The sequence below is a fragment of the Dermacentor albipictus genome, chromosome 10, assembly GCF_038994185.2.
Source record: "Dermacentor albipictus isolate Rhodes 1998 colony chromosome 10, USDA_Dalb.pri_finalv2, whole genome shotgun sequence".
Classification (NCBI taxonomy): domain Eukaryota; kingdom Metazoa; phylum Arthropoda; class Arachnida; order Ixodida; family Ixodidae; genus Dermacentor; species Dermacentor albipictus.
In genome coordinates this window covers 83,930,788-83,957,686 of record NC_091830.1, presented here as the reverse complement: position 1 = coordinate 83,957,686, position 26,899 = coordinate 83,930,788, and positions in this window count along the sequence as shown.

Sequence of the window (26,899 nt, the reverse complement as noted above, 5' to 3'; positions counted from 1 at the left end):
CGAGAACTTTCTGACACAGGCTACGTTTTCTCACCGGACACCAAAGCAAGACTAGATCCCCTGGAAAACAGGTGACATCCCGGTGGTGCCTTTACTACCATGCTTTTTACCGGTCTTCAGAAGCCAGAGTACACATGTGGGCCAAGCGTTGAGCTGCTTCAGCGAAACACAGTCTCTGCGAAGGAGAGATCGTCATGGGTTGCGAATGAAAAAAAAGGTATCCAGCATGTGGCGCGGCGGACGAGTGTAGAGGTGGAAAGTGGGCTGTTCCCAGTAGTTTCTTGCTTTGCAGTATTAAAGGCATGTGCAATAAAGAGCAAAAGTTTGTGCCACTCTTTATGGTCAGATGAGACGTTCATGGATAACATGTTCTCCATTGGGCGGTTCGTATGATCAGTCAGTCCATTTGTTTGCGGGTGATAGGGTGTCAACTGGCGAAAACTGGAAGAACACAATTGAAGAAGGTCTTCTACGACATTTGCAGAAAACTGGCGGCCATGGTCGATGATGATGACGCGAGGAGGGCCGTAACGGAGAATAGCCGAGCTCGACAGAAAAAGCGTGGCTGGCGGTGGCAGATGGTAAGGGAGCCGTCTTATGGTACCGGATCACACGATCTGCAGCTACGATAATCGAGCGGTTTCCCTTCAATGAGCGGTGAAAGGGACCCATGGGATCAACTCCAACTTGCCCCAAAAGCGAGCATGCCGCAGTGGTTTTCAGATTCCGGCTGGCATTGTAGTCAAGTGCTTGTGGGTCTGACCTCCAGCGCTACTGCCCACATACAATTCCGTCGCCCGATGCTTTCAGGGCTAGTAAAACCGTTCTTAGGCATGACGAAGTGTACGCCCTGATCCTATATGTCCAGAGGTACGATCATCGTGCATGGCACGCAGAATAGTGGAGCGTAGCTTCTCTAGAACAACAATTAGGAATCAGGCACGAGTTCTGCCTAAAGTCCTTTTGTAGAGGACGCCATCACGAGAACAAACGCCTCGCGTTGTTCTGGATTCATGCGCAGTGCGGAAAACCAGCTGTAAGCTTAGCGCTTGTCGCCACTCTTTCTCAAAGGCGCCTTTATCAGGTAATTCTGGCGCAAGGAAGCAATCAGGTGGTGAAAGTTATCGGCATCACAAAGTCTAGTGTTAACGGCATTCCGGAAAGGCAGTCTGCGTCAGCGTGTAGCCGACCACTCTAGAATGAAACTGTGAAGTTTTATTCCAGCAGACGTAGAGTCTAACGCCCGAGACGACAACAAGGATCACGGATGTTGTCAAGGCAGCCCAACGAATGATGTTCTGTGATGATTGTGAATTGACGCCGATACACATACGAGCCGAAAAGTGGCACAGCGAAAATCAGTGCAAGGCATTCTTCCTCCGTAATGGTGTAATTGCGTTCAGCCTTGCTTAGCGTGACACTGGCATAAGCAACGACGTGCTCTTTCCTGTCGTACCGTTAAACAAGTACCCTACCGACGCCCACGCCACTTGCATCCGTGTGGATCTCTGTCGGTGCGCTTGGGTCGAAGTGCCGAAGAATGGGGCCCGTCGTCAGTGGGAACTTCAGTCGACAAACAGAATCGTCACACTCATTTGTCCAATCAAGAGCCGTGTCCATACGCAGTAGGACAGACAGAGGATAGGGGAAGTCAGCAAAAGTGGGCATAAATTGTTGGAAGCAAGAGCTGATGCCTAAGAAACTACGAAACACATTAATACACCGACGAAGCTTAAACTCTTTAATAGCTGCTGTCTTTTGTAGACCAGGCCTAACACCATCCTTCTCGACAAGATAGCTAAGCATCAATATATGCCGCTCACCGAAGTGCCATTTCTTAGAATTGAGTACTAGGCCTGCATGTTTGATGCAGTCTAAGACAACTTCCAGGTGCCATTGTGCTCTTCAAAAGTGCTTCCAAAGATGACAACGTGGTCTAGGTAGCACATGCAAATATCCCGTTTGAGGCCCCCAAGAATGGTACCCATGAATTTTTCAAAAGTCTCGGGTGAGTTGCAGAGCCCAAACTGCTTGACGGTGAACTCAAACTGCCCGTCCGAGGTTATAAATTCCATTTTTTCTTTGTCCACCGGGTGCACCGGGATTTGCCAGTACCGCGATCGCAAATCTACAGATGAAGAGTGGGACGCCGAATGAAGGCAGTCAAATGTGTTTTCTGTCTTTGAAAGAAGATAAGCGTATTTCTTTCTAATGGACTTGAGATGGCGGTAGTCCACACACGATCTCCAAGCACCGCCGTTATTTTCACGAATATAACTGGAGCAGCCCACGAGCTGGATGATTTCTGGAAAACTTCTTTCTGTAGCATTTCAGGAAATTGTTCATCGATAATCTTGCGCTCTGATGGAGATAGACGATGGAGGTTTTTGACAAATAGCCTTCGCCGATCCCGTGTTTATTCTGTGCTTGGTTCAAGACGCAGGAATGGACGGCGCGTTATCCTCCTGGGCAAAGTGGCGATACATAAGAGCTTAGTTAGAATGTTCACTAATGTATGACGCTCGTCCGCGCTCAATGATATGCTTATTATAGGAAGAACCTTTGAGTGTTCAGAACAAGCGCCAACTAGTTTTTGTGGAACATATGTGAGCATGGCGGCTGGCATCGACTTGTACTCTTTGAAGAAAGCGAGCTTCGTGCCAGCGGGTACGATTGCGTTGTCGCCTGAAAATTTGACAATCCATAAATTAGGGCACCGGTGAACCGCAGACACAAGATTGCCGTCGTATTGGAAACGTGGCCCACCATTGTAACAGCCGGTGGTATTGGTATCATGTGCCCTGTGGATACAACCTTCGCCCCGACATGGATCCTTCCCGATTTCAGCTGCACCGTGACTCCCCCCCCCCCCCCCTCAAACCACCGGCGACGACGTTCCGTCCATACCGTGTCGTCATTCACTATCTCCACTTGGTCCCCAGTCCTGTTCGACGTTCTCTCATCACCAATCATCTCGCTCACCCCAATTCCGCCACCCTACGTCGCCGAGTGAACGACTCCTTTTGGGAAACTAGACGATGTAACTCCCAGAGGTGATGCTGCACCGACCAGTCGCATGCCAAATCCTCTTACCTAACTGCAGACCAGAAAGAACATGATAGACGTTAAACTGGATGACGCACACGTTGTTGCTCTAGTGGACACTGCGGCTCAGATATGAGTTCAGCGACGAATTCAGAGGTTCGTCGCCGCCTTAAGAAGATTGTGACACCAACCACAGTACCGTTCATCCGTGTCGACGATGGCGCAACGTTTCCCATGCTACCAATGTGCTCCGTTGGAATAAGTGTTGCTGACCGATTCACAAGCGTATTACTTGCCATGCTCAAGAAATGGCCCCCTGAACTCATCCTCGGTATGAATTTTCTGTCCTATCATTCTGCCTCATTGATTGTGGAACGAACTCGCTTCAGCCAGATCCACCGTGCTATCATGACGCTCCTACTGTACGCCAACTGCGCTTGTGCTCAGTGGATTACGTTCATCTACCTCCTCAAACAGTTATATATGTAAACTTGCGGTATTTTCTCCCATTCCCGATGGCGATTACATGTTTACACCGATCGTTGACGCCCTATTCGCGAAAAACGTCGCTCTTCTTCACACCTTCATTACAGTTACAGGTAACCGAAAGTTTCTACCCCTATTGCACATTGGCAGGTGTACGCATCATATCTCAGACGGCATGACTCTTGCACACATCTCTTTTATCGATAATTGTGCCGTTTCTATATACGTCACCGGCGCTTCTTTGTCCTGTGCCCCTTCCCTTTCCTCGCGCAATCTCATCGCAGGCGATATTAACAAGATGATAGCGTCTCACCTCCTTCCTGCTGAGTCAGACAATATGCGGCACATATTGAAGTCCTACCGCGACCTCTTTGACTCTAATGACCGTCCTTTGGGACAGGCATCTGTGGCCACCCTTAAGATCAGTACTGTGGACGCCAGCCCAATTATACTACGTGCTACACGCGTGTCCTACGCCGAGCGAGAAGTGATACAGCGTGAAGTCGCAAGATGCTCACCAAGGACGTAACTAAACTTTTATGCAGTCGCTGGGCTTTACTGATCATCCTAGTCGAAGCTAGGACGCAGAAGCGCTACTTCTGCGTAGGTTACCGCCAATTAAACAAACTGATGCGCAAGCACGTCCACCCCTCTGTCGTGGACTGATAACGCTCTCGGTTGTCTACACTGCTCTGCCTACTTCCCTTCTATCGATCTGAGGTCAGGATACTGGCAGATATCCGTCGATGAACAATACCGTGAAATGACTGTATTTGTTACGCTCAATAGATTTTACCAGTTTAAGGTAATGCCCTTTGCACTGTGTAATGCCCGAGCCACATTTGAAAGGATGGCGGACTTAAACGTGGATGACGTGGAGATAAAGGGTCAACATGCCTCTGTTACCTAGACAATCTGATCGTCTTCTCACCGACATTTGAAAGCCACTTTAGGCGCTTGTCGGCAGTTCTTGAACTTTTCCGGCAAGGAAGCCTTCAGCTCAAGTCTGCCAAATACCGTTTGGCCACCGACAAATAACTTTGCTTGGACACCTTGGGAGTGCTGAAGGCGCGGAAATTGACCGAGAAAAAATTCGCGTTGTCCAAGCGTTCCCTGTCGCACGTTCCACTAAAGACGCACGCATTGTGGCTTGTGCTCCTGTTTTTGACATTTTGTCAAGAACTCCTCCGACGTTGCCCGTCCACTCACATAACTTTTGAGGAAGGAAACGTCATTTTCGTGAGGTCCTGAACAGGCCACTGCGTTTCACACGCTCACGACTTTATTCATGTTACCACCCAAATTGTTTCATTTTGACCTGTCAGCCCCCGATGAACTTCGCAACAACGCCAGTGGACATCGCAACGGCGCTGTCTTCGCCCAGAAGTAACAAGGACGAGGACACGTCATCGCCGATGTCAGTCGCCTTCTTACCCATTGAGAGTGCTACTTTTTGATCGCTGAGCGCGAGTGCCTCGCACTAGTTTAGGCTGTCGGCAAGTTTCGACCATACTTGTTCAGCTGCACCTTTTCTGTGGTCACAGGCCACCGTGCGCGTTGCTGATTGCCTTCCGTCAGAGATCCGACTGGACGACATGGTCGCTGGGCAATGAAACTACAAGAATACAACTTTGACTTCACTTACAAGTCAGGCAGACCTGCACCCGGACGTGGACTGCATATCCCTGGATCCAGCAAATCCTCCGGACTTGTCAGCGCACAATTCAGACACCTGTACCCTCGCAATATCCAATTTAAGCGACCTACGCAGCGAACAGCTCCGCGCTGCAAATTTGCGGTCAACTATCTACTGTCTAGGCTCTCATCCCTCTGCCCTGTCCCTACAATTATTAATGAATCGTGGCGGCATATTACAGAAGCGCAAAACCAGCTCCGATGGCCCAGAGCTCCTACAGGTTGTTCCCCAAACACTCCGTTCCACTGTTTTCAGACAGCTTCAAGAAGCCCTGACCACTGGACATGCCGGAGTAACTTGCACGTACGATCGCATTCGGCATCGGTTCTTCTCGCCAGGCCTGCACCGCTCTGCGCGCCAATACGTTGCTGATTGTGAGTCCTGCCAGTGCCACAACCATTCACCCTTGTCGCCAGCCGCTCATATTCAGCCCATACACATTTCCGGTGTCACGTTTTACCACGTCGGCCTTGATCTCATCGGGCCATTCCCAACGTCTCTGACTGGGAAGAAGTGGATTGCCGTAGTTTCGGGCTACGCGACACGATACGCTATCACGCGGGCACTGGCGACAATCTGTGCCACTCATGCTGCAGAATTTCTCCTTTACGACGTTATTCTTCACCACATGGCGCTCCTCGAGAGCTGCTGACCGACCGTGGTTACTCATTTCTGTCCCAAGCTATCGACGACGTTCTTCATTCCAGTTCTATAGGTCGCAAGCTAGCCACTGCCTAGCATTCGCAAACCAGGGTGCTTACCGAGTGCCTCAACCACACGCTGACCACACAGCTCTCCATGTACATTTCCTCAGACCACCCTGATTGGGACACCTTGCCTTATGTGACATTTGCCTACAACTCGCCATGCCATGACACCGCGAGCTTTTCCGCCTTTTCTCTTGTGTGGCCGCCATCCCACATTGCCCTTCGATAGTCTTACCCTGTTACAGACTACGCACGCGTTGCAGCTTCTCGGGCTGCAACGCCTCGCCAGATGCAAGGATACGTCTTTATGCCTGCCAGCTGTCCCAAAAGGTGCGCTACGATCGCCAACACATCGCCGCTAATTACTCTTCGGACTCTTTGGTTCTCCTCTACACGCCTTGCCGCTACGTTGGCTTATCGTCCAAGCTTCTTTCCCGCTACTCCGGGCCTTACATGGTACTACGTCAGATTGCTGACGCCACGTAAGATATCACTCCATTGCGCAGTTGATCATCTGCCGTGTCCGCCACTGATATCGTGCACATCTCCCGACTTAAGCCTCCCGACTTACTGCTACTTAAGCGCCGAGACGGCGCGCACATCGGCGGGGGTTCTATCCTATGCGCTAATTCCGGGCACTGAAGCAGGTATCCTGCCGACCATGGAAGAATGCGCCAGAAAGACGGTGAAGACGACGATTAGAGTAGCGCTCGTGTTTTTGCTCAGCCAGCTAGCCTAAATCTGTTAGCAAGCCGTAAATGCAATTTGCATTCCCTTTTGTCTACTCTCATCCCTGTGGCAAAATATACATATATATATATATATATATATATATATATATATATATATATATATATATATATATATATATATATATTGTAGCAGCCCTGCGCGCAACTGAGGAAGCAAAACAGGTTGTATGGTGTGCGCACGTTTGTTCGGCGGTACTCTGCAGCGGCTGGGCCTTGCCTGTGCCTCCTGGACAATCCTGGACGGCCAAGCTCTGCCAAATTTACGATAGAGTAGACGCTTGGCCTGTTTCCGAACACAAGCAGCGGACATGGCTGATTCTGGAGGAGGCCATGACGACCCCACCTGCGCCGAACCAGACAGCAATCACGCAGGGCAGGCTGGCTACTGGACACCGCTGCGAGAGCCACCCACCTTTCGGGGGAGGGGGGCGAAGACGATGACGACTGACTGAAAAACTACAAAAGAGTGAGTCACCACAACCATCGGAGCCCTACGAAGCATCTCGATAACGTGTTTATCTTTTTCTCGCTGGAACCACGCTCCTCGTGTTTGAAAACGACGAGAACTTTATGCCAAGCTCAGATAACTTTGTAGAAGAATTGACCAAGTGCTTCGGGGAACCGATCTCTAAGAAAAAAAAAGCTGAGCAGATGCTTTCCCGTCGAGCTCAGTTACCTGGGGAAACTTGTACGACCTACAAAGAGGCTGTACTTGAAATTATGCGGAATCGCCAATGCCACCCTGGCAGAAGAAGACAAAGTAGGACATCTGTTTAAATGAATCGCACAATATGCTTATAGTTTTTCCGATAACGAAGGAAGATCTTAGTACTCTGTCTTATTTGCAGGAACACTGCCGGGCGTTTGAAGCGCTGCAAATGAGAATGATTCGACGAAAGTTGGGACGTTTGGTCAATGCTAGCACTATTGAAAGTGTGTCCATCCAAATCCATGACGACATCTGCTTCGTGATTCGGCAAGTGGTTAAAGAAGAGCTTGAACGCCTTAAAATTGTTTACGACTCTTATTGTTGCCGCCACTACGCATTTGGCGATCGCCCTCATGTGCCACCGGTCAGCTGGGCACGTCAGAGTTACCGACCGCCTCGCAGGACCTATGCTGATCGTCGGGAAAGCACCAACTTGCCCCCGCAACTGACAAGGTTGAGACGCCGGCAAAATGCCCCACGATGATTTGTTCTGCGGGTTCCTTTCTCCTACAACGAGCCTGCGGGTTTGTTTCTAACCATGACCCCCATGTCACCGGTATAACCCGTTACAAGTCGCGACTCCTGCATTTCATGCAGCTGTCGTGTGCTGCACACATTGGTAGGTAGTTCCACCGACGCAAGCACCGTGCTCCGTGGTTAGATGCCTATGCATATCCTGTGCCTGCTCACGAGCCCTGGCCGTATTCGCGTTCCGTCCGACGGCTTCAGCAGGGACGCGCGAACGGCAGTGGATCCCCCGTTTCCGTGCGCACCCCCCACAACACCACCGACAATACCGCCGGCGCTGGGAAAATAGCTCGTGGGACCGACGGGGGTGAGGCCGCAATATATTCATCTTCATCAACACCCCATTGTGCAATAATGTTTAAAAACAAAGTGTGTGTTTCAGTTGACAATGTGAGTGCGTTTGCTTTAGTTGATACCGGGGCTGCCGTTTCTGTTTTGAGCCTGTCTGTCAAAAATCGACTTGGGCAAAAGTTGCGTTTTCTTCTGATGGGAACGCTACAATTCGGCGAGTTGGCGGGGAAATGTGACGCCCACTTCGGGTCTCTTTTTTATTTCGGTTGTGACAGGCAACCAGACATTTCAAAGTGAATTTAGTGCGCTTGCACGCACAATGCATGACATTATTTTAGGAATTGATTTCTTGCGTCAGTAGGGGGGGGGCAAAATTAGATTGTGGCACTGGAGCGATTTTTTTCGCCACGACGCGCGAACCTCAATGACAGACAACGCCAGTGATGCTGTGGCTGTTCTCTCCACGTCGCAAGATGTGTGTTTGCCCCCTCAGACTGCAATGCTTGTACCTGTCAACATTTTCCGCCCTCCTACGGGTTCTCCTTGCCTTTTAGCCGAACCCAATTATAACAACGCTCTCAAACAAATGATAGTTCCTTGCTACCTTGTTTTCACCACTGATGGCCTCACGGAGCGGGAGACTGGAACACTTACCAACATGATAGCAATGTGTCTCGTTCCTCACCACAAAAATTGGGACGCCGGCTTAGCTCTTATAACGTACGCGTACAATAGTGCCAGGCATGAAGTGACTGGACATGGGCCCTTTGTTTTGCTCTACGCACGCGCTCCGCAGAGCTTTCTGGACAATATTTTTTCTTTATTGTGTCAAGAATATCATTCAATCGCCCAAAGTCTGTGTCGTGCTGAAGAAGCACGTCGACTGGCGCATCCTAGGACGTTGTCCTCGCAAGGCAGCAGCAATAATCGCTACGATGCGTGGCACATCCCCGTCAGTTTTACTCCCAGCCAGTACGTTTAGTTGTGGACACCTGTTCGGAAAAAGGAAGAGTACCGGAAGTTGCTCGTCACTTACACTGGACCATTCGTTACACTCAGTCGCTTGAATGACACGAACTATGTCGTTATGAAAGTGACGGCAAGTAATCTGCGTTCACATGCGGCGCAAATTGCTTACCTGGCCAGACTCCAGCAGTACCATCACAAGTCCTGGTAACTCCGCGAGCTACGTCTGCCCCCGGGGAAAATGTAACAGAACTGCGCGACTAAGCCAGATAAAGAAGAAGTCGGGTGTGTAGCGATCGTTGGCTGGGCGGTACTCTTCGCCGCCTGGGCCTTACCTGTGCATTCGTCTTGGACCTCGTTTCACCCTGTAAATAAACATCTTTCGTAACAATATTGCTACGGGGTCGTATTCCCACTGACGAAGAGCAGCGCAGGAAGAAGACGAAGACGACGATTGGAAGCTAGCGCGGGCTGTTGCCTCTTGGTCAACTGCGGCGTATTGCCTTGTAAATATACTTGTAAATAGCTTTTCGCCGGTGTCTTCCTACGTAACATATTTGGTGGAGGTGGACGTTCCCTGTACCTCGTCACGGAGCTTCGCAGTGGACGGTCCGTCGAGCCTACCTTCATGGCTCCCGGCGACGCCAACCCTACTCCACCGGCTCCGACACCTGCTGCCACTTCGACGACCTACATCACCCTCTCCGCTCCCCGTGATCCTGGCGTATTCTCGGCGAAAGATGGGGAAGACGTCGAGGACTGGATCAGCCTTTACGAACACGTCAGCCGCAATAACCGGTGGGACCCAACTATCATGCTCGCCAACGTCGTCTTTTACCTCGGTGGCACACCTCGAGTTTGGTATCGGACGCACGAAGATGAGCTCACCAGTTAGGATTCGCTTAAGCAAAAGCTTCGAGACTTGTTCGGCAACCCCTACGGTCACCAACTTGCCGCGCAGAAGGCGCTTTCCGGTCGTGTGCAGACGTCAACGGAGCCCTACGTCACGTACATTCAGGACGTCTTGGCTCTATGCCGCAAAGTTGACGCACACATGACTGAGTCCGACAAGGTCTCCCACATCCTCAAAGGCATTGCCGATGACGCCTTCAACTTGCTCGTGTTTAACAACGTCGCGACGGTGGATGCAGTTATAAAAGAGTGCCGCCGCCTGGAATTGGCTAAAAGCCGACGTATCGACCAACAGTTTGCCCGTCTGCCCAACACCCCAGCGACATCTTCCTGTGCCGACGCTCCTCGTCCCAACAACACTGGTGATGTTACCAGGATTGTCCGGCGTGAGATAGAGGCCGCCTATCCGGCTGCGTTCGACTCCAGCCCCTCCAATGCACCTGCAGTCACTGTTTCCCTGATCCAGGCAGTTGTCCGCCAGGAGTTCGCCAACATGGGTATTCACAACATCTGCTCGGCCCATCGCCCTGATCCCCATCCGGCATCTTCGATTCCAACCCGTCCCGCACCTTCTTACCCTCCACGTTTCCGCAACCCCTCTGAATGGCGCACTGCAGACGACAAGCCAATTTGTTTTCACTGCCATCGAATTGGGCACATTTCTCGACACTGCCGCAGTCGCTGGAGTTCCCTGAACCAGTCAACATATACTGCCTACTCTCGTCCCCCAGGTGGCCTTTCCCGTCCCTATGCTGCCCGCTCAGATAATGCCGCCACCGATTCTCCTGCGCCGAACCGACCCTATTCTCGTTCGCCTTCGCCCCAAGGACGACAATCTCGCTCTCCCCAGCCCCGTCGTTCCTATTCGCCGACTCCCTTCGGACGCCGCTCCCAGCCGGAAAACTAGACGATGCAGCGCCTCGAGGTGACGCTGCATTGCTCCCTACGCCGCCAAATCCTCTCCTGACGTTGCCCACCCATCTGAACCTTCTTGACGTGCAAGTCGACGGTGTTCCTGTATCAGCTCTCATAGACACTGGGGCGCATTTGTCGGTAATGAGCGCGGATCTTCGTAACCGGCTGAGGAAAATAATCACGCCCGCCACGACGCCTGTTGTCCGTGTCGCCGATGGCGGAACAGCCCCCGTAATTGGTATGTGTGCCGCCCGCGTCTCCTTCGCCGATCGCTCCACTACCGTGCTATTCACAGTCATCGCTCACTGTCCCCACGACATCATCCTCGGCCTCGACTTCCTCTCCGCACATTCTGCTCTCATCGATTGCTCCGCCCGTACTCTCCGCCTCGACCTGCCTGTTCTGGATCCCGCTGAAGAACACCTTCCTCGCCTCAGTTCCGTCGACTTCGTTCGCTTGCCACCTTCGGCACTGACTTACGTTGACTTCGTGTCATCCCCGCCAGTGCCCGACGGTCACTATATCGCGGCTCCTATGCAAGACGTCCTCCTTACTCACGGGATCACACTACCTCATACTATTTTATCTATTACGGCGAATTGCGTCTGCCTGCCAGTGGTCAATTTTGCCTTGACGACACAAGTGCTGCCACGCGGGATGTCTCTGGCCCAACTTTGCTCATTCGAGGATCACTCTGTAGCATCGATTTCAATAGACGACTATTCAACCGATCCTCCTCTACCATCGCAGTCGGCGACTGGTACCATCGCCAACTTACAGAAAATGATTGCACCCGACATGCCATCCGAGCACGCTCGTGCGCTCTACCGCGTTCTCATTTCCTACCAAGATATTTTTGACTATAACGATCGTCCTTTGGCCCAAACAACAGCTGTTAAACATCGCATTAATACCGGAGATGCCCCTCCTATTCATCGCCGCCCGTATCGAGTATCACCGGCTGAGCGTCAAGTGATTCACACCGAAGTTCGCAAAATGCTTGCCAAGAACATTATTGAACCGTCCTGTAGTCCATGGGCGTCACCGGTTGTGCTGGTAAAAAAGAAGGATGGCTCATGGCGCTTTTGCGTGGATTATCGGCACCTTAACAGGGTTACCAAAAAGGACGTGTATCCCCTACCTCGGATTGATGACGCCCTTGACTGCCTCCACGGTGCTCGCTATTTCTCCTCTATTGACCTTCGCTCCGGCTATTGGCAGATTGCCGTGGACGATCTCGACCGCGAGAAGACTGCCTTTGTAACACCCGACGGTCTTTATCAATTCAAGGTGATGCCGTTCGGCCTATGTAACGCTCCTGCCACTTTTGAACGCATGATGGACTCCCTTCTTCACGGTTTCAAATGGTACACGTGCCTGTGCTACTTAGACGACGTTATAGTATTCTCCCCAACATTCGCTACGCACCTCGAGCGCCTCTCAGCAGTCCTGGACGTTTTTCGGCGAGCCGGTCTGCAGCTCAACGCATCGAAGTGCCAATTCGGCCGTCGCCAGATTACCGTCCTTGGACATCTCGTTGACGCGAACGGAGTGCAACCGGACCCAGGCAAGATCCATGCTGTTACGCACTTCCCTGTTCCGAAGTGTGTCAAGGATGTGCGCAGCTTCATCGGCCTTTGCTCGTACTTCCGCCGTTTCGTACAAAATTTCGCGGCCATAGCACGACCACTAACCGAGCTTTTGAAAAAAGACGCCCCTTTCCAGTGGGGCGATAACGAGGCCTCTGCATTCTCGCTTCTCATCGATCTTCTCACAACGCCCCCCGTTCTGGCCCACTTCGATCCTTCTGCGCCTACCGAAGTCCGTACTGATGCCAGCGGTCACGGAATTGGCGCAGTACTGGCACAACGCCTGCGTGGCCACGACCGTGTTATCGCTTACGCCAGCAGGCTCCTCTCGCCCGCGGAGCGCAACTATTCCATCACTGAGCGTGAGTGTCTGGCCCTAGTTTGGGCGGTTGCGAAGTTCCGCCCATACTTATATGGCCGACCCTTTTCCGTTATCAAAGACCATCACGCGCTTTGTTGGTTATCCTCATTGAAAGACCCTTCAGGAAGACTTGGTCGCTGGGCCTTACGCCTCCAAGAATATTCGTTCTCTGTCACCTACAAATCTGGCCGACTACACAAGGACGCTGACTGCCTGTCTCGCTACCCGGTAGACGGGCCTGACGACGCCGACAGTAGTACCGCCGACGGCATTTTCTCTGTGTCTGCCTTCGCTAACATCGCCGATGAGCAGTACCGAGACCTATCGCTGCGAGTACTCATCGAGCGTCTGCGCTCTGCACCTACCGACGCATCCGTTCGCCGATATGTCCTCCAGGGCGGCATTCTGTACCGAAGGAGCTTCCTCCCTGACGGCCCTGATCTTCTTCTTGTCGTGCCACAACATCTACGACAGACTGTGCTCTTTCAGATGCATGACGCACCCACTGCAGGGCATCTTGGCGTAACCCGCACGTACGACCGCGTCCGCCGCCGCTTCTATTGGCCTGGTCTTGCTCGCTCCGTCCGACGCTATGTTGCTGCTTGTGATCCCTGCCAGCGTCGGAAAACGCCTCAGGTGCTACTTTCCGGTCATCTCCAGCCGATTGCCGTCCCTGTGGAACCGTTTTTTCGTGTTGGATTAGACCTCCTCGGTCCCTTTCCCACGTCATCCTCTGAGAACAAATGGGTAGCCGTCGCAACTGATTACGCCACCCGATACGCTATCACGCGGGCTCTACCTACCAGTTGCGCCACTTTCTCTTGCGTGACATTATCTTAGTGCATGGTGCCCCGCGACAGCTGCTTACTGACCGCGGTCGTAACTTCCTCTCGAAAGTTATCGCCGACATTATGCGTTCCTGCTCTATTCAACACAAGCTGACTACCTCATACCATCCTCAAACCAATGGCCTGACAGAGCGCTTAAACCGTACCCTTACCGACATGCTGTCCAAGTACGTTTCGAAGGACCACCACGACTGGGACGTTGCCCTTCCTTACGTCACCTTTGCTTACAATTCTTCCCGGCACGACACCGCCGGATTTTCTCCATTTTATCTACTCTACGGTCGCGAACCGACCTTGCCCCTTGACACGGTACTTCCTCCTGCTGCGACCTCAACAACCGCGTATGCGCGCGACGCCATCGCCCTCGCCGACCATGCACGCCAGCTTGCCCGTGCTCGACTGACGGACTCGCAAACCACGCAGCAGCGTCAGTACAACGCCCGCCACCGTGACGTACAGTTTTCGCCTGGTGCACTCGTGCTCCTATGGTCGCCCTGTCGTCACGTTGGACTTTCCGAAAAGCTCCTTTCGCGATACACAGGGCCCTACCGCACGCTTCGCCAGGTGACGCCTGTGACTTATGAAATTGCTCCTGTGAGCTCAACCTCGTCATCTACTCTGGCGTCCAGTGATGTCGTGCACGTCAGTAGGCTCAAGAGCTACTACACTGCTTCCGAGTCCAGCCTTTAGTCGCTCCGGGACGGCGCTTTTGCCGCCGGGGGTAATGCTACGGGGTCGTATTCCCACTGACGAAGAGCAGCGCAGGAAGAAGACGAAGACGACGATTGGAAGTTAGCGCGGGCTGTTGCCTCTTGGTCAACTGCGGCGTATTGCCTTGTAAATATACTTGTAAATAGCTTTTCGCCGGTGTCTTCCTACGTAACAATATGTATACATGTGTGTGTTTGTGTTCTAATATATATGAAATATGCCGTCGCCGTGGCACCTTGTGCAACAGTGATCTTCAGCCGGAACCGTTCGCGCGGAGGGCTACGTGCTTCGCCTTGTTAGCACGAGCGCCTTAGCATGAACTATGTGGTTTGGAAGCTTGTTCGTTATTGGAGCGAATGCTCCGGTGTGTATTGAACGCGTGATACGAAACATTTTTTGCAACTTTCGCTTTTATCGCTGAAAGATATTGTCCCCTGATATTCTAACAACATTTTAGGAACCAAAACACTGATATTTATCAGCACATCTCCTTTACAAAAATTGTTGTTCATTGGCCACCTTAAAAAATAGAGGTATGAAACTACTACACTCTTAACTCGTTGTCGAACACGTATCTTTGTTCTGTAAGCTCCACCTATTAAAAGACCTTGGCCAGATAAAGGCGATATATGAGTTTACGCCTTATGTGAAATTAGTGCCATGTATAAAAACGCTTTAAAAATATCTTACCAACAAAATACTTGCATATGTCGGGGCAGTGTAAAGTGCACATTATGTTGCCTACTTGAGATGCACTAACACATGTGATTATCATAATTGCGATATTGTTTTATTGCCTATTTGAATATTTGTAAGTAGGACAGCGATGTTTCTTTCCTTTTTAGGTCTAGAGAAATATAACTGCTACAGTTTTCATAGACTGACTTATATTAAACGCAATAAACGTTATCAAAATAGGCCCAGTCGTTGTCTACAAAAGGGATAGATTCATCCCCATGTTTCTAGATAGAAGCCTATGTTCTAAAGCTTCTGCATTATGCACCCTGTAGATTACGAAGAGAGACGCCGACGCAGTCTAGGTGCGCCTATGGAAAGAGTTTATTTCATGTCACTTCTGCTTTCTCCTCGACAAAAGAACTCATTTAGAAATTGCAATTAGTTGTGTATTTTCTTCCGGCAGAGCGCCTCATTTTACACCAAGTTGAACTTGACAGAAGCGTACGGACGAAGCGCAGAAAGAAGCTTGGTAAGCATTTCAAGATATGCGTAAAACAATGAGCAACCAGTCGCCTTTATATTAACTCATAACGGTACTGGACAGCGGTACCTCACAGATTTCCATGGAAATGCTGCGACTTCCCGCGAGCGAAATCACTGGTAATTTTGTGGCGGCGTTCAATTCAGCCACCGGCTGCGTATAGTGCGGCTGAACGTTGCAACACAGGCTCTATCTTGAAAGCGATCTGCGTTAGGTGCAGCGTGTATGTGTGCCGAGGGCTGAAAAGGTTTGTGTCCGCTGTGCTTTGACCGCATAGTTCGCGTGGAAGCGAGCGTCAGCACGAAGCCCAATTCACTCGCTGCTGCTGCAGTTTTCCTCATGTGTGCGTTTTGGGATTGAGTGGCCGCCATGCTAGGGTGAGATGTGTTCGTATTTGGTCATGCGTACATGACACCATGCTTGTTGATCTAGTTATTACGCGATTCTTTACAGGTGTCTACAGCTCATTAAGCTACGTTTCTTGATTCGTATACCTGCTTAGCCATTAGGTATCGCAATCGATGCTTGCCCTGTCGGCCGAAACTGCGACTTTTGATGTGTGGCATTCTTTGGCTAGGGGACCAGGTTTATTTTCTGCACTTTTCTGTCGGTCTTGCGGTTTCGCATACCCAAAACACCTCATTCTTGTGCTTAAAAACATCACATTTTTGATGCTCAGGACTACGTAGCTTTTTATATATTCTGTGTCGCACAAGCATGCAAATAAAACCACTACTGTATTTGTAGAGAAAATTGAAAGCGTAACTAAATTGCGAAGCCCGTAAATGAGACGTATGTTACAATTTGAAAGCAAAATGTTAATAAAGTGTATAGAATTTCATACTAGGAGAATCGTAATATGCAAACCTCATTTCCACAGTATTACAACAGTTCACAGTAGTTTGTAATTGATCCCAGTATTTACCCTTTAAAACTTTGTGTTTCATATTTGTTTGACATGGTAAATTGGTGTGGTTGAGGTTTTTCCTCGATAGAAGGAAAAGAAAATATAATAGCTTTCTTAAACAACAGAACACATTTTCGCATTAACGATAGTATGGCCACCACGTCCACTAAAACGATACAGACGAGGTCTTCGAGTTTTGTCACCAAAATATCCGCTGCTTCTCACAGTCGAAAATTTCATCACTACCAATATTGAACAGGTACATAAATTAGGTAAATTGAAGGCACAGATCAATATTTGGTTTTGTATAGTGTTTGCAGATATTTTTGTACGGTGAAGTATATTTCACTTAGTTCTATAGATGGTGGTTCTGCGAACACGTCTATTTTTATTTGTCTGTGGTAGATAAGAAAATTCTAGTCCATGAGCAGGTCTACTCAAGAAGGTGTGCATCACTTGCGCAAAAAAGGGAAGAAATGCCGAATGGACTAAAAAAAAATGTTCTCGAAGTTTTAACTAATCACCTTACGGCACGTACTGCAATTTACAAGTTATAGCGCGTGAGAATACAAGGTCTATTCACTTGAAAATAATTGTGAATTATGCGCCGCCCAACTTTCGGTGAAAATTGACTGTCCTTCCACATAGTATCTTCACGAAAAGTTGTTTTATGCATTGAAGCACAAAAATAACTGGAACGCTAATGTGTTTCTCATCAAAGTTTGGGAATTATTACCTCGAAGCTTGTGAAATGCGGAAAATTCGTTCCAAATAAACTGTACTAGAAGTGCAGCTTTTAGGCGCATTTCTCACCATGAGCAGCCCCTCTTTGTAAATGCAGAAGTGGAGGAACTCTGCCTATTCCTGGTTGTGACCAGAATACACAGGGCGTGAGCAAGACCCCCTTGTCGTACAATGACAACAAAGGAAGCTTACTGATGATGAAGCACATTCAGACCTTTGTGGCAGCACAATGTAAAGGCGTTGCTATGCATCAGCCAGCAAGTATAATGCAGTCATGCCACTCTAACTGCAAGCATCGTGTGCTGCATAGAAGCTCACCACAACCCCAACATTGTTGCAAGGACCTCGATAACACAACCAACGTCTTTTTCACAACATAGGTAAAGAAATGCTCCTCACATTGAGTACAACAGCAGTGAATGAGAAATAAATAGTGAAACTAAGTAGGACCTAAGTTCACACCAAGAACACATACTTTGATATAGCTGCCGCATTGATTCCAAGACTGAAGCCATTTGACGAATTCCAATAGTTACGTGCACAAAAATTATAATAAACTTGTGTCTTCCTGCACAAATAGCGATGGCACAGCTGTTTATTCCTACACATTTAAAGAAATGATATTCAGCCTTACAACAGCAGAGAGGTCTGTAAAGAAAGGCCAATTTCTGTTAGCTTGAATGATAAGAGATGGGCAAAACAATTGTACGAATTTCTTACGACCTTTCGTGCTAGCAGAAACATTCAAACGCAGCCCTAACCAGATATGTCTATTTTTACGTTTGTTTTCTGAACTCCAAATTGCCAAGAATATCTTGTTTGATAGACTCAGTCTGACAGACTCATGTATTTAAGCATTGGAAAGTTGTTGTAAAGCAAATAGTAGCAATGATAATATGGTGCAGAAGCTCATTAGTTGTAGATAGTTAAATAAAGCAATGAGTAAAAATTATGCACAATTTTATTCACTCCGAAATATTTCGTAGTTTTTTTCTTTATAAATCGACTCTGTGAGTCTTCAAATGAAAGTTTTAATTTGCCTTCTCGAATGGAGTTTTGGGTTTTCTCGGGTAAGTATTGTATACCGGATTATGCGCTACCAGAAAGGGCGACTGTCAGAAAGAACCGCCATAAGAATGCCGATCACTGCAAAATACATTATTCAGTTCGTACTAGCATCCTACAGGAGGAAATAAAACACTATTGCCTAGGAGGTACCAAGACATTGGAATTAAATGTGGGATAAGAGCACCTCAATTAGGGCATCCTTGAACTCTTTAACGCGGCACAAAAGCCAAACAACAAATCACATTAAAATGCGAAAGTAGTGTTTTAAAATTCTGTTGGTTCACTTGGAGGTGATGTCGCAATGATAGGCTGATTATTAGAAGCGAAAATCAATTGCAATTTTGAGACTAGACGAACACGCCTTGCGTCAGGGTGACGTCACGGATTTCAATTTATCTTTCGTGATTTGGTTGCCTCGCCGCCGTAAGAATTTCCGAAGCTTGTGACTTTCTGTCTTTGGCTTATTTAGAATACACTGTAGTGAACCTACAGCACTAAATAATTTCCCACAACATAGCAGATGCTGTCAAAATTCATGACGTCTCGGAAGGCAGGTGCGAGAGATTCAAGGTGATGGCGTCAACTGTCTTTTGATCTTGCCCTTTTCTAGCCTGCCAAATGTCTCCCGCGGAAGGAGCGGTTTTGTTTAGATTGTTCAAGGGTGATTTATTAAAGCGGGAGAAATTGTCGGCCTCTCTATTGTCCCTTTAGATGCACTTTTTTCTGCAGTTTCTTCAGTTATAGTTAGATCACACATAAGTTATAAGCCACCCAAGTTGACCATGCTGGTTTCACTTAAGTCGTAAATGAGCACAATCCCACACAAATATATGAAGCGCAACGACCTGCCTACCAATTATATAGCCCACATCAATGTACTAGATCTGAAAAATAATATTGTTGGTACCCCTATGATAGCGTGTTTTTGGCCAACTTATGTAGAATTAGAAGTGCAGCTCCTGCTTCTTTCAACTACATAGCCTTCAGAAGAATGTGTAGCACTTCAGCTTCACATTTCACCTACTGTTTATTTTCGCCAACGAAATTACTCTGGCCATTAAAATACTAAGCTTCTCGTTAACTTCAACTCCTGTGAGCTCTCCCGTAGCAAGATGGAAATGTTTAGGGGCCAGTGAAAGCATCGAAGGGGTCTGATAGCAATCATTCAAGGATAGAAAGTTGGGCGAGTTAGCACGGTAACGCATTCTTGGATTGTACAGGGAAGTGACACAGACATTTTGTCACTTCGCGCTACGAACCAAGAATATGTCATTCTTTAAAGGCTCACGCTCTTTACTGTTGAAACAACGCGTCAAAAAGTGGGACGTAAAAGTGGGCACACATATTCAGGTCTTCAGAAATAATTTAGAGATACTCAGCTCAGCTAAGTTTCACACACCGCATGTAAGAAAACATAGGTGCCCAATTCTATGCCCATGTTTTCAAGCTTGTTTAAGTGCAACAGCCCAATGATGCATTTCTTCGCCTAAAGATTGCGCAAATTGCAGCTCTCCAAATGCATATACGTGAAAATTGACAGGCAACATATCCGTGCAACCGCTCCCAACACAACTCCTCCAGATGCAACAGAATCCAAGACCATGTAGTATCAACGCTCACATAGAAAATACAGCCGCGGCTAAAACTACTTATGCTGAACATGTAATGCAGCTTAGTGCCTTGTAGGTGATGACTCAGCTTTCTGTCGTTGACTCTGCTGACAGCACCGTTTCTCTGACTAAATCTGAGATGCCGTAAATATCCGCGAGGCCAAGGTGCATGCCAAAGTGGGGTTCAAGAATATGTATATGATCTATGCAATAATGGTTTAGTCAACACTTTCATTTTTACAGTTTTCTCTATATAATCAGCTACTCACTGCCCATACTTTTTGAAAACTTCTTGCTTCACACAATGAAAGAGTAGGTGAACTTTATTGCTCTCGGACATTTTCTGGTCTGCGCGGTGCAATAGACGGCTAATTTCTTCATCAGAAATGGTAACATTCCTGTTAGGTAGATGTATTCAGCCTTCCAATGAAACTTCGGTGCTTTCTTTTTGGGAAAATGCTCGTGACGGTCCTCAGGAAGTTACTGCGCAACAGGTCTTACGTCGTAAGGGTGGACTCTAGCTCTCGAACCATGTCCTCGCGGGAGCTTTCGAGGAGAAGTACACATACGGCGTTGCTTATCTTCAGAGGTTCAGTTGTTGAAGGCTGAGATGCTTTCAGAAGTATAGATCTAGGTTTCCACATCATCTGACGAAGCTTCACGGATATTGGAAAGTTCCATCGATTGTTGGAGCATGAAATCCGACGCCGGAGCTGCCATTATATTCTGACTTAGCCATTATCTTCCACAACAATAATCAGGCAGTCCGTGCAGCTTGCGGCTACCTCGCTGATCCTTGACGACATTGGTATTGTCATCCGGGTACAGCCTTGGACCACGCCTTTGCGGGGGCGCCCGGTACATCAACGCAAAACACCTGCACCAGATGTCACGTAGATGTGACGGTCAAGGACACAATAACAAAACTGTGAATTACAACACTAACTTTCTTATGGGGTGACCCTGCGCCCAGAAACCGGCTACACTTAATGTGCAATGATAGCGGCGAGCAGAGTCAGCTATCTTCGAAAAAATGATCAGTGGGTCAAGCACATCGTCATTTATAAAGTAGTCATCGAACGTCTTGAGCTATCGCTACTACCTGCATGTCCTCCAGAAAGAACCACACAATTCATTTTGCTCGCACAATCAAATTACAGCAATGTGCTGACAGCAGGCAATTGATAGAATGATCGATTACATTCGAGAGATTTGTGGTACATGCTGCCGCTTCCAGCGCTTAGCGTTAACGTTCAGCATTTATTAGCAGTTAAAACGTGGTCTCACGAGAAAGATAAAAAAGCGCACTTGTCAATATCTTGAGGGCAGCCACGGTAATGCTAGTTCTGAAACACATGGCGTCTAGGGCACCACAAAGAAGCTGTTTGTAAGAATACGCATGGTGGTGTTTGTTCTACTTGTCTGCCGCTGTCCGTGCGACTGAACCTGTCAGTAGTGGAGCCAAGACAAATACACCTGGTAGTCAAGCTGCCATATTAGCCCATAAGTTCAAAACATGCCGAGTTCTCCGAGGTACATGGGGCATAGTGCCATCTGTTGGACAAGGGAACACTTCTCGTGGAAAAAAAAAGTTAATGTGAAGCAATATTTGTTTATTACAAGTGCCGCCATATTGCTCACAAAGGCGCAAAATTATAGGTGTATTTTAACATGCACTACAATTTGTCTAGGCAGCCGTTTCCGGGTTCTCATTGGAGAAAGCAATGCCGCAAATAGTGAGCCATACGAGTGTGGAAATTGCACCTTTGCACAGAACACACTTTCTCTGAACGCCAACGAAAGGATCGCGTGTTGTGCTGGTCACCTCGGCCGCCGGAAATAAAACAGCCAGAAAAACATTTATCTGGCGGTCATAATCCACTAGTTTTGACTGTAAAAATAATCTACGGATGCGACAAAGAGCGCCACCAAATTCAACTAAACGTTGCCAAGCAAAACAACACAACGTGTCATTCGGGTGTATTGTAAACGCTGAACTGGGTAAACTTTACGATCGTGTTTCTGCACACTTCAAAAGCTGCGCTGCAGTACAAGTGCTAGTGGCGTCAACGCCATTTTATTGTGGGTGCATACAAATATGAATTCACTAATAATAACAAAGTAAAAAACGGTTGTCCTTCCTTTCCTCGTCACATGTATGTAAATATTGTTGGGAATTTTCATTTTCTTGAGCAAATCAAATCGCCAGCTTTATATGCAAAAATTCTATGTTCCATCTCAAGGTTCCCACTTAGAACAGTTCCCTCCTCGCTTGTTCAGGGGCTATGCACAACTGGATCGTATCCGAGCGCAACAACGTCAATGCCCTAATCAGAAGAGTCTTCAAGCTTGCCCTCGACCATCCCATCCGAATGCGCACAAAAGACCTCCTCAATTTGGGAATTCACAACACGTTCGAAGAAATCATTGAAGCCCAAGAATTTTCCCAGTTTGTGAGACTCTCCGGTACCCCAGCGGGCCGAGCCATACTTGGCAAGCTGGGACGTAACCCCATAGTCGTCTGTCTCGACGTTGTGAAGCTGGCCAACGACGTAACGAGGTTGCACGAGGTTTGACTGACCGTGCGCTGGGTAGCGCGTCCTCTCCGGGGCGAGCCGAGCCTCACTGCTCGTACAACAAAATCTGCAACACAATTGTCTGTCAAGAAGACTCCTACCTTTGCCGCACTCCGCGCTGTGCAGGGCCAGGCAGTCACTCTCAGACTTCTGCAAACAAGCACTTACCCGAGCTCCGCGCTGCTGCACACAATGTACCCCGAACCGTTCCCAAGCCCGGACTGCCCTCTGTGTGATGATTATGTGGACTTCGAACACGTCCTGTGGGGCTGCGCCTCTGCCGGTCAAACCTTTCACCTAAGAGGAAATGACAAAGCTAATTAGGGCCCAGGATCAGACCTCGCAAATCCTGGCAGTCCAGAGGGATCGCGAGAGGGCTGTCAGGTTTCACCTGATGGTCCCCGAGTGGGCCTAGCCAAGTGAGGTTGAGTTTGCTTACGTCTATAGTGGACCAAATAAAGCTGTTACACTCACTCAATCACTCAGTCCTCAAACAGTCAGGCTTCAATCGCGGCTCCCACAACTGCCCTTGCTGATGTCGGGGACAATGGGTTCTGAACCACTTTTCGCACGAAGCTTCGCGACGTATTTGGATCAAACTTAGAGGACAAGCTGAAGAGCGAAACGTTTTTATGATCCTGGATGGTATTTGGCAAATTTGTAAATTGTGTAGCAACAACACTAAGTTTCGTCCGACTGCGTATCATGTCATTTCTTACGTACATAGAAATGAAATTAGCAATACAGCATAGAGTTAGCTGAACAGCCTAAACCCATCATATGGTGACATGAAGTGCATTAAATCGCGAAAGGAAGACAGAAAATTCACGTGCACCAGTAAACTACTCAAAGCACGACTGAAAAAAATACAACATTATACGAAAACTGAGCGGCATGATAACCGGTCTTGTAAAGACGGTATCAAAGAAAAACAATCTATTTAGGTGAAGAAGTCGTCAAACGATCAATACACAGCGTGTCTTTTTCATTCATTCAATCAGCTAAATGTGCATTAGGCTAGACTGCAGTCAGCAGCCAAAGAATTCTATCCAGCCAGCATACCCCTGCGTCCTTGTGTCCTCAGCAAGAAAGCACTCGGCGCGTAGCTTATGGCTCAAACCACCAGACAACATGAGTCACCGTCAGGGGCGTAGCCAGGGGGGGGGGGGGCTTATGGGGCTTCAGCCCCCCCCCGAAATTTTTTCGTGCTGTCCATGCACCGCCGACCAAAGCGACCCCCGGCGCCGGAAATCACTCTGGATTTTGTCTAGAATGTCTTTTTGACACTCGAAAAGAGATTTAACCGCGAAGATTGCGAACTCGGGCTGGATTTCGTGGCAACGCCCATACACCGGCAGTCATATAACGCCAAGCAGTCCCATCCGAGCACAAAGTTTCAAGGGCGCTTTGATGGTGAGCGGGCTCGCCGCGGCATCTCACTGAGGCCACGGAATCTATGTCAATCTATGCCACGGAATCTTTATCAATCGCGAAACTTTATGATAAATCTCATAAGCTCTTGATGTGAAACGTGCATTGACATTTCCAAAGTTGTGCTTTAAATTTTCAATTGCGGAACTTTGTGGGTTTAATGTTGTTATTAACATTTGACGCCAAAGGTCCATTGACTTTTCTAAAGTCTTACATCGGAACATACATCGAGACAAGCCAAATCAACACACTAGCAGACCAGTTGACAAAGCACGCAGCGAGGTCCAATGAGACGATGCGTTGGGGTGGTTCATTTGTGCCATCATGTCACATAAAAAAATATCAACATTTTTTTAACCTACGCCAGAACATCCATGTCAAGACACTAAAGCCAGCCAAAGTAACTACGTTCTTATTTATTTTTTCTACTTTGACATTTATTCGCCGAGGACACATTCAGCCTCTTCAATTTTTTTGTTTTGTTCTCGCTACCCTACCCGCGGGCTGCCAGAGCGAGCCAGAGCGCATATGTTTTTCTCGTATGGCCCCGACCACCGCGCGGTGCACTTCGGTGGGCTTTCGGTTTGCTCGGGTCGAGTGCATTTTCACCTGGCAGAGTTTTGGACGCTTTCTGGCTAGCAGACGAGAGAAAAAAAAACAATGGTCGCTCGCCGCCATCACTGCGGGGTCTCGAAGTATTGCACCGCGTTCCTTGAGCGGAACCTTTCCGGAAAGTCTTGTTTCGCCGGTGTAGGATACTGAGCAGTATGCGTATGGTTCTCAATGGGCCAATCATCTCATGTTTCTTCGGTATTAATTCCGTAGCCCCATTAGGTGCCCGATGTAGGCGTTCGATTCTGGCCAACATACTTTCCTATGCGTTTTTTTTTTCATTTCGGTGCCTCCGCCTCACAGAAAAAAAAATACATTGTTGCGGCACAGCGAATTGCCTCATGGTGAAAGTTCAATTTTGATACTTCTTTTGCGTAAAGTAATGGGCGACGGGACGCTTCAGTTTCCGGATACGTTTATTATAATATTGCGAAAGCAATTATATGGACACTCCAGGCGCATTCCTGCCATCGCCCTCATGTTTCGCATAAAGTCCAAGGGTGATAATATCGTGACCACGCGCTGCATGCTGTATGTGCGAGTGAAAGCCTAGGAGGGGAGGTGGAATGGGTGAGCCGATGATGGTGGCTCGGTCTTGTGTGCGCAAAGGAGAAAAGCGGGGAGCAAGCGCGCCGCCTTCCGTCCTGCGCAATACATCGGGGGGAGTGGATGGAATGGGGGCGGAATCTAGGATTCTGTGAATTTATGATTGTGCAACATGTTTATTTGCCTTGTTTGACGCATTACATACAGTTACTTTTTCTTACATACATAGACTCATTGGAGACTTATACGTATACTTAAATATCTTGTTGCGAGGTTTTGTGTATACATGCAGTGAACTTTGTTGCCAGTGACACTTTTTTTGTCCTTTATCAAGCCGTATTTTCGCATTTGTATGTCCCATTGTATCTTTGCATTTCTAATGTACGAGGGTGAGTCAAATGAAAGTGCGCCTGCCCTAACCGCGCAATAATGGTTCGGTTCATTATCTGCCAGGCATGCGCGTAGGAGAACGACATGTCTCATTTACAAAAGTGACACGCAGGTGTGAAGATAACTGTTCTGTAATGCTCTCATACACTGGGTTGAATATGGTTGCGTCGCATGGTGGACACTTCAAAAGTTGAAAAGCTGGGTGTCGCGAAGTTTTTGACAGCTAAAGGTGTTTCCAAAACAGAAATTAATCGCCATATGGCTGCCGTCTGCGTTGAACACGGCATTTCATTGACCACTGTGAAGCGTTGGAGCAAACGATTTAAAGGACGTTGTAAAGACATTCCATGACCGGGCCAAAACCATCGTGCAATCACCCCCCACACAATTTCAAAGGTTTATGAGCTGATGAAACAAGAAGGGAGCATAAGCATCGATGAACTGGCAGACAATCTGAACATCAGTCACGGTTCGGTTCACGCCATAATTCATGAGCTTCTCGGTTATCGGCTCTTTGGTGCGCAATGGATCCCCAAGATTTTGATCCATCGCGAGAAGACGGAGAAGTTTCGCGCTGCCTTGACTCATCTGATCGGGTATCACAATGAGGATGACGACTTCTTGTTTGCATTTGTGATTGGGAACGAACCTTGATGTCACTACTACGAGCCTGAAACACGACGCCAAAGCTTACAGTGGAAACATAAGAATTTACCACGCCCAAAGAACGCAAAGGCCATCATTTCCGCTGGAAAGGTGTTGTTGACTTTTTTTTTCGGTCGTCAGGGTCCATTACTGATATAATTTGCTAAATCTTGAGAGTCTATCAATTGTTTCCGATATTGTAAAACGCCAGAACGGCAGTGTGTCGCAATCAAGAACGAACAACGTGGAAAATTGACGAATGGGGTCATCTTGTTCCACGACAATGCCTGTCCCCACGTCGCTTATGTGGTTAATACAAAACTGGCAAAATTCATGTGGGAAACGCCGCAACATCCGCCATACAGCTCAGACCTCTCACCTTGCGACTTCTACATTTTGGGGCAGCCGAAAAAACAGCTCAAGGGAACCAGATACAGACTTTTTGAAACAGCAACCCAAGGAGTTTTATAAGACGGGAATCACACGACTCGTTAGTCAATGGGACAAGTGTCTAAATTCTCATGAAGACTACTTTTAAATAAAGTACCCCGTTGTTGGCTCACATTCATTTGACTTGCCCTCGTATATCCTGCAGAATTCCCCCTTTTTATACGTGCCCTCTGTTGCGACTATGA